The following is a 9,301-nucleotide window of genomic DNA, read 5'->3' on the forward strand; positions in this document are numbered from 1 at the left end:
CCCCCCCCCCGGCAATTAAAACAATGTATTTTAAATATATATGTGTGTGTATGTGACACAAATATACATGTACGTTATTTATGACAAAATGGATAAGTCTCACATATTATGCCAAATGAAAGGAGATAACTCAAACATTACTTATTAAACAGTTACATTCAAATGACATTCTGAAAAGGGTAAAATTGTAAGCCTTTGCTAAATCTGGGAGTAGGTACAGGAGTTAACTAGAAGAGCGAAAATAGGGAACCAGCAGTTAGCGTAATGGCTATGTAGCTGGACTCCCACATAGTCAACCGGTTCGCGTCCCGGACCCGGTGGCTTAAAACTCACACCGGGCGCGTGTGTGTGCATGCCCAAGATCCCAAGAGGAGAATGGAGGAGAAGGGATTACGGTGTGACCATCCCCTCTGGGGGGTGATTTCTCGCTTTCTGTCTCTATGTCTCTCTGTCTGTCTGGCGAGTACACACGCCCTATAGCAAAAAAAAAAAAAAAAAACCTCTCCAAAAAAAAAAAAAAGAGTGAAAGTAGGCAGCAATTTCTTGAAGTAATAAAATTGCTCCATATTTTAATTCTGGTGGTGATTACATGATTGTATGTATTTGCCAAAATTCAAAGAACTATGCGCAAAAAAAGAGCAAATTTTACCCTATGTAAATTTTTAATAAATATTTTGCATTCTAAGAGAAAACACAAACATATATAACTACAAATCTATTTAAAAATCTCTTTTTCTGGCCTAGCCACCATGACACAGGTGACAGAGCACTGGTGCATGATACAGAACCCTATGAAAAGACCTGGGGTTCAGATCCTGGCCAATATAAATATCCAAGGCAGACCTGTGGGCACACCCACAGTCCTGACTGTCTGGGAGGATCGGGGAAAGGCTAAAGCATGACAAGACCCTTTAGGGTCTCTCTCTCTCTCTCTCTCTCTGTCTTGCTCTCGCTCTCGCTCTTTCTCTCTCAATCACATACTCTCACAAAAAATAAATAAACTTTATTTTTAAAGCTCAATAATAATAACTCCTAATATTTGTTGAGTCCTTACTTTGCAACAAGTACTGTGCTAAGGGCCTATTGCACTTTAGTCCATTTAATTCTCACAACTACCTTTTAAGTTAAAAACCAGTTGTTACTCACGTTTGAAGATAAGAAAAAGGAAGGTCACGGAGGTTAAGTACCTTTCTTTTGATCTCAGTTCACAGCCAGATGCTGCCCTGATTTATTTCCCTGCAAGGAACTGCTGAGATCAGGACAGGAGACCAGGCTAGAAATCAGAGTCTAGTCTCAGTCCCTGGTCTTCTACTAACACACTTTGTGAGTATAAACAAGTACTTACCTTGTCTGTTTTCTCTTTGTTATATTAAAACACAAGGCATTGGAAAAAAGATGATTTCTCAGTTTCTACTTAATCCTAGTTTATAAATCTATAAATAGCTTTTGGTTACTTACTGCCTGGAAAGATCAATATGTCTGACTTATTAGGCTCTCTACCTGCCTTCTTTCCTTCCTACTGGGCTCTGGCATGTAAAAATCCCACTACTAGTTTCTTATTCCTTAAGGCACCATAGCTTGACAATATTATACTGCATGTGTCTTTATCTTATGCTGTTCTAATGAAATATTCCAGCCTGGGTAAGTATAAAGAATAGAGGTTTATTTAGCTTACAGTTCTGCAGGCTAAGAATTCCAATATCAAGGTATTGACATCTGGGCAGGGTCTGATGAGAGCCTTCTTCCTGCATCAAAGCATGGCAGAAAGGCAAATGTGTAAAATATACAAGAGTGAACAAGCCAAATTAACTTTTATAACACCCTACACTCACAAGAACTAACTCATTCTTGTGAGGAATAACTCAAACCCACAATAACATCATTAATCTATTCATGAGGGTTCTGTCCGATCATCTCTTTTTTTAAACTTTTTTATACATTCAATCACATTATTTAGCTTACAAAGTGAACATTTCAATATGTGAACATTTCTCCCCAGTCCAGTTGATCAAAAAATCTTCAACTGCCCAATCATCTCTTAAAGGCCCCACCTCTTAATTCTGTTTTATTGGCAATTAAGTTTTCAATACAGGAACTTTTGTGGGGACATATTCAAATCATATCATTCTACTCTATCCTCCAAAATTCATGTCCTCACATACAGAATACATTTATTTCATCCCAGTAACTCTAAGTATCTCAATTTGTTCTAACATCAACCCAAAATTTCAAAGTCTAGAGTCTCATCTAAATCAGATATGAGTGAGACTCATAACACAATTTATCCTGAGGCAAATTTCTCTAAAGGTGTGAACCTGTGAACCTGTGAACCTGTGAAATCAAATAAATCATCTACTTCCAAAATACAATGGTAGGACAGGCATAGAACAGATATCTTGATTTCAAAATGGAGCAACAGAAAAGAAAAAAGAAATAATATGTTTTAATTAAGTCCAAAACTGGGAAAATTAGATTTAACCTTAAAGCTTCAGAATAACCTTTCAGTCCATGTACCTTCCACCTCCTAGACACACTGGGGTGAGGGTTGAGTCTCCAAAGCTTCAGACAGCCATGACCCTATGGCTTTGCTAGGCTTAGTCCCATCAGTAGCTGTCCCAGATTTGAGTCTTATGCCTTAGGTTTTTCTATGCCAGTGTTCATGCTGGTGGCCCTATGGTACTAGGGTCCCAGTGGCAGCCTGACCCCTGAGGACCAACAAGGGATAGCCCTGGTGAGGATTCTGTAGCAGCTCTAACTTCACATTTCCACTCAGTATCACTCTAGAAGGGGCTCTCTACAAAGGCTCTAGCCCTGTGAGAAGTGTCTGCCTGGGCCCACAATCTATTTGGACCCACAATCTATTCAATACAGCCTTTACAACCCAGCTGCAAATTCCACAGCTCTTACATTCTGTGAACCTTTAGAATTGGCAACATGTGGACACCACCAAGTTTTACTGCTTGCACCCTCCAGAACTGCAACAGGAGCCATATCTGATCCTTCATTAGCCAGATTGGTGCTACTAAGGTCTACAGCTTTTACCTTCTAGAATGGTGGGTCAAGCACACACCTGAGTCTGCTTGATCCACAGTCATGGTGGCTGAGAGGTGCTGCTCCATAATTTGGGGAACAGACACTCAAGGTAGTCCTAGGCAGTCAGGCCATAAAGGGTACCAAGGCCCACTCGAAAGCATTCTGCCTTCCTAGGCCTCTGGGTCTGCAATGAAAAGGGCAGCCTTGAAATCTCAGAAATTTCTTTGAGGTTTTTCTTCCAATATTTTGATGATCTCTTCTATCCATACTATTCATTTTAGCAAATAGTAGCTGGGTCACATCCTTGGTTTCCTTTCCTTAACATGTTTTTGTCACTCTTTACATGGCCAAGTCAGGAATTTTCTAAATCTTTCTGCTTTGCTTCCTTTTTGATTATAAATTCTATCATTAAGCTATTTTTCCCTTTCATAGCTTAATGTAAAGCAGTTAAAAGTAAACATCAGCAGCCTAAATACTTTGCTGACAAATATTTCTTTTGTATTTAGATTATACATCCCACAAAGCCCTTGGGCAAGAATATAATCCATATAACGAGAATAGCCTTTATTCCAGTTTTCAGTATCATGTTGTTCTTTTCCATCTGGGACCTCCTCAAAATGGCTTTTAGTGTCCATATTTCTTTTTTTTTTCTCCTTCTTCTTTTGAGAGAGAAGGGAAGAGAGTGGTAGGGGAAGCATACCAAGGGGGGGGCAGTTTTTAATGAGAATGTGCATGAAAAGTGGAGAGAGAGAGAGAGAGATGGGTATTTTTGACAGGGTCCACCCATGTTGTGATCCTTTCTTTCCCAGTCTCTCAGTCCGCTGACATCATAAGCATGTATCACCATGCCCAGCTTGCTCAGGATAGGCCATGAACTGAAACTGAACCTCCCTTGTGACCCCAGTCATCACACAGTAGTGACTTCCCACTAGTACTATCACAACTGGGACTTACTGTCCACAGTTCTATCAACATTATGGAGTGACTTACTTAAGTCATCTCTAAATTCCAGACTTTTCCTAGTCTTCTGAGCCCTCACCAGAATTGCTCTTAAGCTCCCCTCATAGCAATCTTGGCTTTTTAGTCCCTGCTCCTCCACATACTTCTACCTCTACCCACTACCAATTTCGAAACCACTTCTGCATTTTCAGGTATTCTTTGCATAAACAACTCCAGTTTAGGGTACCAATTTTCTGTCTTTGTTTTCTGCTGCTGTAACAGAACACCTGAGACAATGTGATTTATAAAGAATCATGTATTTAGCTCATGGTTCTGGAGGCTGGGAGGTCCAATATTAAGGTGTTGGCATCTGGTCAACATTTAATGAGGGCCTTCATATTGCATCATAACATGGTGGAAGGGAAAGCAAGCTGAGCTCACTTTTATAACAATCATCTCTTGTAAGAACTCACTTGCTCCCGTGAGAATGAATTCACACCTGTAATACTAATGCACTCCCATTATAACACTATTAATCCATTCCTGAGGGCAAATTCAATCACCTCTTAAGTGTCCCACTTCCTAATAATTTTACACTTGTAATTAAGTTTTCAGTGCATGAACTTTTAGGGGACACATTCAAACCATAGACGCTTATGACATAACCTTTTGATTCAAGTTGCTCACAGTCTAGCAAATAAGAAAGAGAAACAGCCAATAATAACTCAATGTTGTTACATGTTAACTTTTTACTGTAAAACAGTGACTTTTAGAATGGTGGACAAACAGTGTGAGCTCAGAAGACAGGGAGAGGTAGGTTTAAAGCCTCTCTTGTCCTTGGTTTCTTCATCTATAAAATGATACAATAACAAGATGTATTGTGTGGCTATAAGCCTACACAAGACACTGCACTAAGCAGAGAGGAACATTCTGTAATACAATGAGTAGTCTTGCTCATAATGGTTGTATTATTAAGGAATTGGATATTCTGAATTCAAAGAGGAAAGGAGAAAACAATTACTCAGAGAAGACAAATAAGTTGATCAAGGTCAAATAGCTAGCACAATTAAGAATACAAGACAGATAAGAACCAGCAGATGGCATAATGATTACGTCACTGAACTCCTACGTAGTCAACCACGGTTCAAGTCCACAACCTGGTGACTTAGAACTCACACAGGGGCGTGTGTGTATGTCTGCCCAAGATCCCTGGAGGAGAAGGGATTGCGATGTGACCATCTCCCCTGAGGGGTGATTTCTTGTTTTCTGTCTAGCTCTCTCTCTCTATCTCCCCAGTGAGTGCACATGCCCTATAGCACAAATCTCTCAAAAAATAAAATAAAATAAAAAGAATACTAGACAGATCAGTGTAGTAACTAAATCAGAGATTTTACTAAATGCTATTATCCATGACATTCCAGCCATCTTTGACCATATTTAATAAGCTGTGTCCTTCATGTTTCTTGTATTCTCCCCCCTATCACCATTTATAACTAGAGGTTGTCAAGAACTATAAACCCATACTCCTGTCTCATGGGGAAGGGTTCCTCAACAAAACTGATCTCTCCATCTTTCTTTAAGGTACATATTGTTCCTACAGTAAATATACTGCCCAGAAATGATGCTGCATTTGGCACTGTCTTCACTTGTGTATTATCTACTGTTCCTCCCTGGAGTGATCATCTCTGGCACTCTCTGGAACTCCACTTATATGACATTTTCTTCTTTTCATTTGTTCTCTCTCAAAGTTATCTATTTAATAATGATGGATATATATATGTATATATATATATATAATTTATATATTATATATATTTAAACATATATATATTTATGTATATTTTATATTACACACACATATACATATATATATATTTCTCCATCATTGGTTCTTTATTAGGGTTGATTTTGACCTCAGAGGACATTTGGCAACATGTGCAAATAATTTTAGTTGCCACAATTGCATTGTGAGTGAGATTGTTGGCATCAAATAAGTAGAGACTAGCAGTGCTGTTAAACATCCTCTAATACAAAAAATTATCTGGCTCAAAACGACAACAGGGCCAAGGTTGAGAAACCCTGCTCTGTCCTAATAAAAGCACTTTCACATCTGTTTTCCCATTTGATTCTTGTCCCACCCTTGGGATGGAAGCCAGGTCAATATCTGCATTCATCCCCAAAGTTCTCTTTATAATTAGAAGAGATATAAACAAACATCCTCACTGTAGTACTGAAACCAGAGGAAGTAGAAGAATGGCTGAAAGCCACTCAATGAGGTTGTAATAAAGTTAAGACTTGGAATGTCCTACCTCCCAGGGCCGCTTCATTCTCAGCATGTTTTTAAGAAACATACTTTTCTCCTCTAGCCAATAGAGTGATATAAACAAATAATGTAAATTAGTAAATAAACATATCCTCTTAAGTAATCATAGGATATTAGCCTGGAGAATATCCTTAGAGATTATTTAACACAATTCTATCACTTTACAGACGTGGAGAAAATAGAGGTTCATGTCCCAAAGTAGATACATTTGTAGAGCAAAGTATGCCAACAATTATCTCCCTTATGTTCACCCATAAAGCAGCCTACTGACCATTACAGTGGAGAAAACATTTGAAGCCTCAGAGTGCCCATGAGAATGCACTTATAATAGAAAGGCAAAGGGGGAGATATAGAGAAGCACTCTTAGACATTGGAGAATAGGCAGATAGGTTAGTTGCTGGGAACATAAGAAGGCTGGAAGAGACAAAGAGGGTCCAGGGGAGAAAGCAGGTTAGGTGAAGATTAGAAGTAGAAAAATGGGAAGAGAAAAAAGAAATTACACATTTTCTTTGTGGGATTCCCATGTGCTTTAAGTCTTGAGGACTGAGAAAAGAGAAACTTTACTTCAGGGCTAGCCCCACAGTCTAGTGGTTGTGGGAGCTAGGTCTCTTGTAGTTGTCTATGGTTCAAATACTGGCCCTGATGACTTGAAAAATATGCCAGGTACATGTTCATGAGTGCACAACAATCCTCAAAGGACAGAGAAATGGGAAAGAGATTGCAGTGTGACCACACTCCACATGGGAGGAATTTTCTCCCTCTCTCTCCTTCCCTTGTGAGCACATGCATCTTGTGGAAATTAAAAAATAAAATTAAATTAAAAAAAAAAAAAACTAAAAAACATACTTAAAAAATTCCTTACCATTATTTTCTGATCATAATGGAAGTGTATACTTGTTATTTTAGACAATGAATATTATAGAGAACTATAATATAGAACTGAAATTTTTTCCTAGTTTCCCACCTTCCTATGATAACAATGACCAGTGCTTAATATTCCAGATCTATATTCTATATTATCAACATTAAATGATTTATTTTTAAAAATAAAGTCTATGCAAAAATATAAGGTATCTTGTCTTTCATTTGGAATGTATAGTGGACATAATGTTAATATTAGACACACAGAAATACCTCATTCTTTTTCCTGTATACGTAGTATTCTATTATTTGGATATGTCATAATTCACTACTGATAAAGATGTATTTTTATTCTTGTGTAAGTACTTTCATGTAATAATTCTTAGAAAAGAAGTTGCTATGGAATCAAACAGTAGGAATATGTACATTTAAGTTTTGAAAGTCAAATTGCTGAGTCCACCCTCAGAGCCTGGGAACAACTTTAGAACTTTTGTTACTCCCTCATCCACCAGTCTGGTAGCCTGGGTTCACTGTGCCTACTGGGAGACTTCAGCCTGGTCTGGGCAGGCTTTTTCTCGGGAGTTCACCCTCAGTGCCTAGGAGTAACTTTGAAACTTTTGGTACATCAGCCTTCTTCACTAAGTTATATCTCCTTAGCTTGCTAACATCTCATCAAGAGCTGAATGTTTGGTAGAAGAGCCAAGCACCTGAAGTTACTCATAACTGCTCTGATCTGGGAGACACAGCCCTTCAATAGGAACACAACTGGAAACTAAAGGTGAAATTTCCTCTTCCTATAGAGCAGAATCTACTCTAATAAACAGGAAAAAGTGAATAACTACATCAGGTGACCAAAAGCAGCACAGATCTTGAATAAATACGAGAAAACAATGGCGTAACTCTTCCCTAGGTGAGCACCGTAACCCCCTACAAACAATAGACAGCACAGAGGAATATATAGAAATGTCATAAAGAGAACTCTGGATATTCATAGTGACAAAACTCAATAAGATCCAAAAGAAAACAGGCATTCAGCTCCAGGAAATGAGAAAAACATTTCAAGATAGGAAAGAAGAATTTTATAGAGAAATAAGTACCCTAAAAAAGGAATCAAACAGGGACCAGCAGTTAGCGTAATGGCTATGTCGCTGGACTCCCATGTAGTTGACTGTGGTTAGCGTCTTGGACCCAGTGGCTTAAAACTCATGCCAGGTGCGTGTGCGTGTGTGCCCAAGATCCTGAGAGGAGAGTGGAGGAGAAGGGATTGCAGCATGGCCATCCCCCCTGGGGGGTGATTTCTCGCTTTCTATCTCTCTGTCTCTCTCTGGCTGGCTGGCGAGTGCACACACCCTATAGCAAAAACCTCTCCAAAAAAAAAAGAATCAAACAGAACTTCTGGAAATGAAGGTACAATACAAGGAATTAAAATCTCCCTAGGAAGCAGATTTGATCATGCAAAAGAAAGAATTTCTGCCCTTGAAGACAAAGTCTCCAACACAGACCAAATCACCAAAAAAGAATAAAAAATAAATCCAAAAAAATGAGGACAACATACAGGAAATTCTAAACATTATGAAATGTCCAAATATCCATACAGTGGGTATTCCAGAAGGTGAAAGTTAAAGGTATGGAAAACCTCTTTCATGAAATATTATCTGAAAATTTTTTAAATATAGAGAAACATGGAGAAATTCAGACCCAAGGAATAAAAAGGACCCCAAATATAATCAACACAAAAAGATCCTCCCCCCAGCAAATCATAGCCAGGTTGGTAAAAATAAGACAAAGACAATATTCTAAAAATAGTAAAAGAGAAACATCAAGTTACTTATCAAGTCTATCCCATTAAGCTACGGTCAGACCTTTCAACTCAAACAATGCAGGCCAGGAAAGTATGGGAAGATGTATTCAAAACACTAAAAGAAAAACAATTTCAATCAAGACTACTACATCCAGCAACATTATCCTTCAAATGGGAAAAAACAAATAAAAGGATTCTCAGATAAACAAAAACTGAAAGACTTTACCAATACTAGACCAGCTCTACAGGAGGTACTGGGAGGAATGTTGTATCAGGATAACTAAAGAGAGACAAACAGAAATAGGAGAACAAAAACCACTGATAAAATGGCTAACAAAATAACA

At 38.4% G+C, this 9,301-nt stretch overlaps 1 long non-coding RNA gene across 1 annotated transcript in view; it reads left to right on the forward strand.

The window, feature by feature from the left end:
* The window catches only part of LOC102478458 (uncharacterized), an 8,466-nt gene extending 7,184 nt beyond the window's left edge, over positions 1-1,282 (forward strand). Inside the window, exon 4 of the long non-coding RNA XR_337570.1 lies at positions 1,205-1,282. This is a non-coding gene — a long non-coding RNA (uncharacterized LOC102478458). The remainder of the gene's footprint in view (positions 1-1,204) is intronic.
* The last annotated feature ends 8,019 nt before the right edge of the window (positions 1,283-9,301 follow it).

The sequence above is a fragment of the Tupaia chinensis genome, unplaced genomic scaffold (assembly GCF_000334495.1).
Source record: "Tupaia chinensis unplaced genomic scaffold, TupChi_1.0 Scaffold147369_1, whole genome shotgun sequence".
Taxonomy (NCBI): Eukaryota; Metazoa; Chordata; class Mammalia; order Scandentia; family Tupaiidae; genus Tupaia; species Tupaia belangeri.